This window comes from Rhinolophus sinicus, linkage group LG07 (assembly GCF_036562045.2).
Source record: "Rhinolophus sinicus isolate RSC01 linkage group LG07, ASM3656204v1, whole genome shotgun sequence".
NCBI classification, from domain to species: Eukaryota; Metazoa; Chordata; class Mammalia; order Chiroptera; family Rhinolophidae; genus Rhinolophus; species Rhinolophus sinicus.
Window position 1 is genome coordinate 62,355,298 of NC_133757.1, and position 7,203 is coordinate 62,362,500.

Genomic DNA, 7,203 nt, shown 5'->3' on the forward strand with positions numbered 1-7,203 from the left:
CTCTCTTTCAATAGTTTGAATATTTGGTTCCACTCCTCCTGGCTTGTAGAGTTTCTGCTGAAAAATCTGATGATAATCTAATGGGCTTTCCTTTGTAGGTTACCGTCTTCTTTTCCCTGGCTGCCTTGAGGATTCTTTCTTTGTCGTTGATTTTAGACAGCTTCAATACAATGTGCCTTGGAGAAGGCCTGTTGGGATTGAGGTAATTAGGTGTTCTATTTGCTTCTTGGATTTGAGGATCCAGTTCTGTCCACAAGTTTGGGAAGTTCTCATCGACAATTTGTTTGAATATATTCTCTGTTCCCTTCTCTCTTTCTTCTCCTTCTGGTATGCCCATTTTTCTTATATTGCTCGTTCTGATGGAGTCAGAAAGTTCTTGTGGAGTTCTTTCATTTCTTTTAAGTCTCAAGCCTCTTTCTTCTTCCATGTGTGTAATTTCCAGGTTTCTGTCTTCGATGTCACTGATTCTTTCCTCGACCTGGTCAACTCTACTACCTAAACTGGTTATTTCCTTCTTAATTTCTTCTATTGAGTTCTTAATCTCCAGAAATTCTATTTGGTTCTTTTTTAAAACTTCAATCTCTTTTGTAAAATGCTCATGTTGTTCTTTGATTGTGTTTCTGAGTTCATTAAACTGCCTTTCTGTGTTTTCTCTCATCTCGTTGAATTTTTTCAGAACTGCAATCTTGAATTCTCTGTCATTTAAGTCACATATTTCCATATCTTTAAGTTCCTTTTCTGGAGAATTTTCACTGTCTTTCTGAGCTATCTTGTTGTCTTGGTTATTCATGGCAATTACTGATTTATTATTTCTCTTCCTAGACATCTAGAGGAGTGGCTTCTGCAACAGGTTGATAGGAAGAGGTCTTTCTTTTGTTTTCCAGTACTTGTTGGTAGAATGTTTTATTTTCTGTCCGACTGCAGCCTTTTTTTTCCTCTCTCACACGGTAGTTCTATGTTTTCTCTGCACTATTCCACCTTCTCACGCAATGGGGGGATTCCCTGGGAGACGCGCTTCTCCTCTGTTAATAGTTCGTCTAGGTCACAGGGCGCAGTGTCCCGGTGGGTATGCGGAGAGCTTTTGATGTTCCAAAGCTCTTCCAGCTGCTGATTCAGAGCCCGTATATTTCAGCAGTTCTGTTTACTCCTGCAGGGATCCGCCCAGATAGGTGGGGCCAGGGGCGGGGTGAGTTGTGAGAGGTGGCCCAGAGCAATGGCGGTGACCACCACCACAGCCGGTCCTGCTTCCACAGCTCCCTCCCCTTCGCCAGGACTAGTTGGGCTGCGAATCTGTCTGTGGTCCACAGTTCTCAGAACAGCAAATATTCTGTTCTTTTATATGACACTTCTACTGTCCCACTTCTAGCACCAGGCAGGTGGGTGTGGAGCAAGTTCTGGGAGGGTAGGTGGGGGGCGGCTAGTCTCAGTGCCTAAGGCTTCCATTCTCTGCTTGGCAGTGAGGGCTTAAACCACCATTTTCAGCCTTCTTCCCTCAGTCTTTTCTCTGAGGTCTCTGCCATGAGCGTTGGGTTCAGCCGTGTTATATGCTGCCCCCTCAGCCATGTGGGCCATAAGCGGAGCCCTAGCAGTCTGAGTTCTTCCCTCTCCTGTAGTTGTGGTAGTTCCGGGATGCTGCGAGCTTGGAGCAGTGAGCTAGGTCTGCGTCCTGCACCCACGCACCTCTGTCTCCGCACTTCTGCCTTCCCTCCTCCCCCACTCACGAGATTCGCCCATCTTTAGGTGAATTCAGTAGTGGGCCTCTTTGTCTTTCCTGTCTGCTGTGCAGGGAGTCTTTTGTGGAGTTATTGTTGTTCAATTAATTTTAAATTCCAGGGAAGCTTTACAGAGGCTCATCTCATGCCGCCATTTTGATGATGTCAATCCAGTTTTTCCCTTTCTTAAAATGTGTACACATTTTTGGGCACCCTCTGTATATAAAACCTGATATATATAACCACATATACATATGTAAGCATATATATGAAGTTTGAAATGCACATGTATTAGGATATACATAAGAAAGAGAGAGAAAGTGGACAAAGTAGACATAACAGCGCACATTAATTCCACTATGAATCCATGTTACCAACATCTCAAATGTCCTACATTTCAAACCTACCATGTTTTCTCTTGTCAGCTTGCTCTCCTGCCCTCCAAAATGACTATTTCTAACTTCCATTCTCTTATAATCTCCCACTCCCCACATTCCCCCGCACTCCAAGCAGACGATCCTGTTCCTACCTTCCAGAAGGAGCTCTCATGGTGATATAAAGTCCCCATTGGAGCTTGTGAGCCCAGCCCGGCTCGCCCTCAGCTCTTGCCCTCCACCCTCACCCATCCAGCCACCTAGTCTTCTTTCAGGTCCTCCGACACAGTCGGCTCCCCCACACCCGCACCAGACTCCTGCAGGATGCTGGGTCTCTTCTGTTTGGTAGCCCAATTTCACCCTCAGGAAAGTTTCTCTCACTCATCCTGCAGATGTCAGCTCAAACCTCACCGCTCTCATGGCACTTGTCCCGAACCCTGAGAATAGGTCTGGTTCCTCTGCCATATGTTGTGCTGGCACCTTTTTCTTTTCATACCTCTCATCTGTTCAAATAGTCAGTATGAAATTTTTAAGTATATACATTTTAATCTTCCTGATGAGTTTGAAAACACCATGTGAATAGGCACCATACCTACTTTTGCTTATTAGGTTGCCCTTGACACTTAGGAAATGCTCAATAATATTTACTAAATGAAAGAAAGGAAGGGGGAAGAAAGAGTAAGTGAATGAATGAATGAAAGTTTAAAATGCCTGTATTGGAGAATCTTGACCTGATAAGAAATAGTTGTGGTTTGGCAAAGAGTTCCTCCTTGGTCAAACTTAGTGAAGCTCCTTTGAGCCCTCTTCTTGACTAGGCCTTGTCTTCGGCCTGCTGAGCCCAGTTTATAGAGACCACCCCCCACACCTTGAAATCTAGTCAAGTTCCTCATTCCTGTACCCCGCCCCCCAATATCTAATCAAGTTAGTTCCTCTCACTAATTTTCTGTCCACTGATCCTTCACTCTGCCCTTTGGCTATAAATCCCCAGCTATCTTTGCTCAGTTGGAAGTTGAGCTCAGTTCTACAGGGTAGTCTCTCTTTCCTACTGCAGTAGTTCAAATACAATCTGGCTTGCTGTTTTTAACAAATGTCGGTGATATTTGTCTTTGACAGGCTTCCAGTGTGCACACATAGACCTCTTGCCTTTCCTGCTACTGCCTTGGGAAAGTCCTAAGCATTCATTTGTCATCTTTACATTTGTAAAATGGACATGCTGCCCACTCAAATATCCAAGCAAGGGCTTTTGTGAAGGGTCAGAAGGCCTGCCACAATGTGTTGTGTACCAGCCAAGCCACCTTGATTGGAGGCGATGTGTCAGTGCTTCTGTCTTAATGAACACATCCATCTTGCCGGAATTGAGGCTGGGCCCACACACCTGCAGCAGGAAAGTGTTACCAGTCTAAGTTTATCCTCTTCGCCCTGGGGCTGCCAGAATCAAAGGTGACTTCTCTAGAATAGGACCGATCCTACTGGGCACTGGGGAGAAGAAAGGGAGTGACCACTGGCCCAGGAGCTACAGGCCATGCTGGAGGCTCTATGCTAAGCCCTCTATCCATACTAATTCAATCCTGACAGAATGTCCTTAAGTAGATGTTATCACTGCTCCATAGCTGAGTGCTCAACCACGTGGCCTGTCTCTTCACGTGGCCGCTCAGTACTAACTAGTCTAGCTCAAGCTTCTTCATAGCATGGCGTTGGCTTCCCCAGAAGAACCGAAAGCTGCCAGTCTTCTTAGGGGCAGACCCATGACTGGCTTAGAATTGTCACTTTATCCACATTTTATTGGTCAAGGCAAGTCAAAAATCCACCTGAGTCAAGGTTCTGGGGATAGATAATACTCGGATAGCAGAGCAGTGTATAGGGAGGGGAGGAATTGAGGGTCGTCATCTTCAGAGACCACTTACTGTTCACCCTGAACCTGGAAGTTCTGCCTTGGGAAGGAACTCCTGGTAAATGTTCTGCTCACCAAGGTTAGGAAGTAGCCTTGATCCCATCTGTGGGATCATGGATAGGAAGGGATTGTACTATCTGGGCTCAGTGCAGCGGCTGACAGACTCGGATAAGGATGAGAAGACTCAGTACTGAAGTCCAGGACAAATTTACACTTGCTTACAGTAAGCCTGCATGTCACAAATCCAAGATGGCCTTTTTAATACCGTCGGTCTGCCTAGCATTGGGCCACCGGAGGAGGCTGGGGACCTGCAGAAATGGCTGTGCTTGCTGGTGAGGCTGACTGGGTGTGGGGGACTTATCAGACTCCAAACCTCACCTTCCAAGCTCCCAGAACAGAGCCTCAGAGGAAAAAACACCTCCTGGTTGTTCTCATTCCCCAGACGGCTGTGTTTTTATGATGTGTTAAGTTTGGGGGGGGGAAAGAAAATTCCTCCAGCTGTGGAGTTATCCCAGCTGACAGCACTGCGGGCGGTGATTTATGATCTGCTGAGTGCCAGCAGTGTGCTCAGCTCCAGAAGGGCCTGTGAGGGGGAGGCCTGCCCAGGGCGCTGCACTCCTCGTCGCAGGTAAGACCTCCATTGAGACCCTCCAGGTTGAGGTTTCTCTCTGTGGGTTCATGCTTTCCATGTGCTGGATGTGTCTCCAGGCCCATGAGCTATTGGCCTGCTGCTCCTGTGGCTGTGAGAGGTTAATGATCCGTTAGAATGTCTCAGAGCATGGTCTTGGTTCCTGGAGATTCACTGGCTTCAGCAATGGCCTCCCAAGCTGCAAGCCCTGTGGGCAGCTGTTCCTGGCCTCAGACCCCTACCTCCTCCCCCCCTCACTGCCTGGGCCCAGGGTGAGAAGGGCCTGTTTGTCCCAGAGGCTGACCTGGTGACTTCAGAGGAGACTTTGTTTGCCAGCTCCCCCATTTCCACTGGTTTGCTTTCCACAGGAGGCAGAAGGCTGTGCTAGCAAAGAAGACTTCGCCGCAACCGACTGGGTGGTTTGAACTACTTGGTTATGGGGTGAGGAGCCATGCCAGGCTTCTGAGCACAGTTACCTCTGTGCCCTTTAGAGAGAGGCCGTGCAGGAAGGGCATGCACAATGACCACTCCCTGTACACATGGGGGTGGGATGCAGTGGGAGAGCGACGGGATAGGGCGGGGCTTAGAGGAAGGAAACCATGTAGACGTGGTTATAAAGGACCTCAGCAAGGCCTGATCTGAGGGCCTCCCACTGGCCCTCCTCGATAGCACGTAATCCACCCGTGAAACTCACCAGCAGATCCCTCGCACCTCGGAAGCTTTCTGTGACTCTGGGTCCGTTTTGACTGAGACAGGTAAGCAGCCGGAAGTGGTGAGAACTGGGGCTTCTGGTCCTGCTGCCTGTGTCAGGGACATAGAAGTCACCTGAGCCAAACCATAGGTGCTGGGCTCAGAGCAGCTCTGCAGCGTGAGTGCTACTAGCACGGAAACAGCAGGTGCACACAGGAAGTGCCAGGACAGCGTGTTTCTACTCAATGTGAGGCTCATTTTCAGCTCCAAATCCAGGCATAAAATGACTCCAGCAAGAGAACTTGAATTCTCATACACACTACACACATATCACCCTCACCTTTTCTCATCCCTGTCCACAGGGGGACCCTGAGCACCACCAGGGGAGCTGAGGGTTGAGGTTGAGGGAAGAGAACCACAGTGCTGGCTCTGATGGTAATTGCATATGACAGAGCTTTCGTTTCCAAACAAGGACCAATAAGCCTCTCTCTCGGGGTTACTGTGAGTTTCAAAAGAGGTGATTGGCGGAAGTTTCTGTGATCTGCTGTGATCTTGTTCTGCTGGGAAGCATGGACCTCATGCCCACGTGGCTGGCACCACTCTCCCTGACAAGTCACACAAAGTACAGGCATTCAAGTAATATTTAGAGTAAGGGTGAACTCTTTCTGCTGCCCATTCTGATAACATTTATTTATTTATTCACTCATTTAACCAATGTTTCTGAGTCCCAGAAAATACAGTAAGCGCTGATAATACAAAATGAATATGGCAAAGTTGGAACTATGTTTGACCAAAGTTATTCCAGGGGTAAATACAGGAAGACCTCAGAGATATTGCAGGTTCGTTTCAAGACCACAATAAAGCAAATATCTCAATAAAGCAAGTCACATGAATATTTTGGTTTCCAGTGCATGTAAAAGTTATGTTTACACATACTATAGTCTGTTAAGTGTACAATAATTTCATTATATATAAAAACAGAAAAACAAAAAAAATGTACATACCTTAATTAAAAAAATACTTTATTGCTAAAAAATATGCTAACCATTGTCTGAGCCTGCTGGAAAAATGGCACTGATGGACTTTGTAAAAAGTGCAATAAACTGAACTGCAATAAAATGAGGTATACCTGTAGTGAAATTATCACCCCAACAATAAACTTAAAATTGTGGTGTTTTTTTCTCAGGTGAGGGGGTGGATTTTTGTTAAGAAGAAATTCACCTGGATAATAAAATAATAAGTTTTGAGAGGAGATGTGCCCTGCCTAGTGCTGACCTCCTTTTATCTGAAGGGAACATGGGTTAGAAGAAGTTAGTATATGACCAAGAAAGAGATGTTTGAAAGCTGAACCCCAACTTTTCCGCAACTCTGCACGTCCAGCCACACACAGACACCCACACAACAAGAAGTCCCAACACCAGCAGCCCATTCATTCAGCTGAGCCCCGCTTTTTCCTACAGGCAACTTCATCGTGTTGGCTCTTCCAAGTTCCTTTAGCCCTGTTTTGCTCAGCGGTGGCCTATCACTCGGAAACAATCATGGAGCTAAAACGCAGTAGTTAGAGACCCCGCGACTCATTTAAAAAATGTTTTAAAATGTCGGGTGTTTTTAATTATTATTATTATTTTAAAGTACCAGCTGAAATCTCCGATACAATTAGTCGCTGTATTTTAAAGGCCTTTATATCACTGAAAATTTTCTAACCGCAGGTACCTGACTGAAACAAAAATACATTACTAGGGTTAGAATTCAATAAAAGTCATTTAATTGTTAAAACTCAGTGGGGGCCCTACAAGTTTTATAGTTTCTGTCAAGACATTGCTAATGTTCATATCTATTCTAATAGGTTGTATTTTTTTTAAGTTCTCGTTTTTTAAATGCCATATTTTGGATGTGATCCCTTAAGTT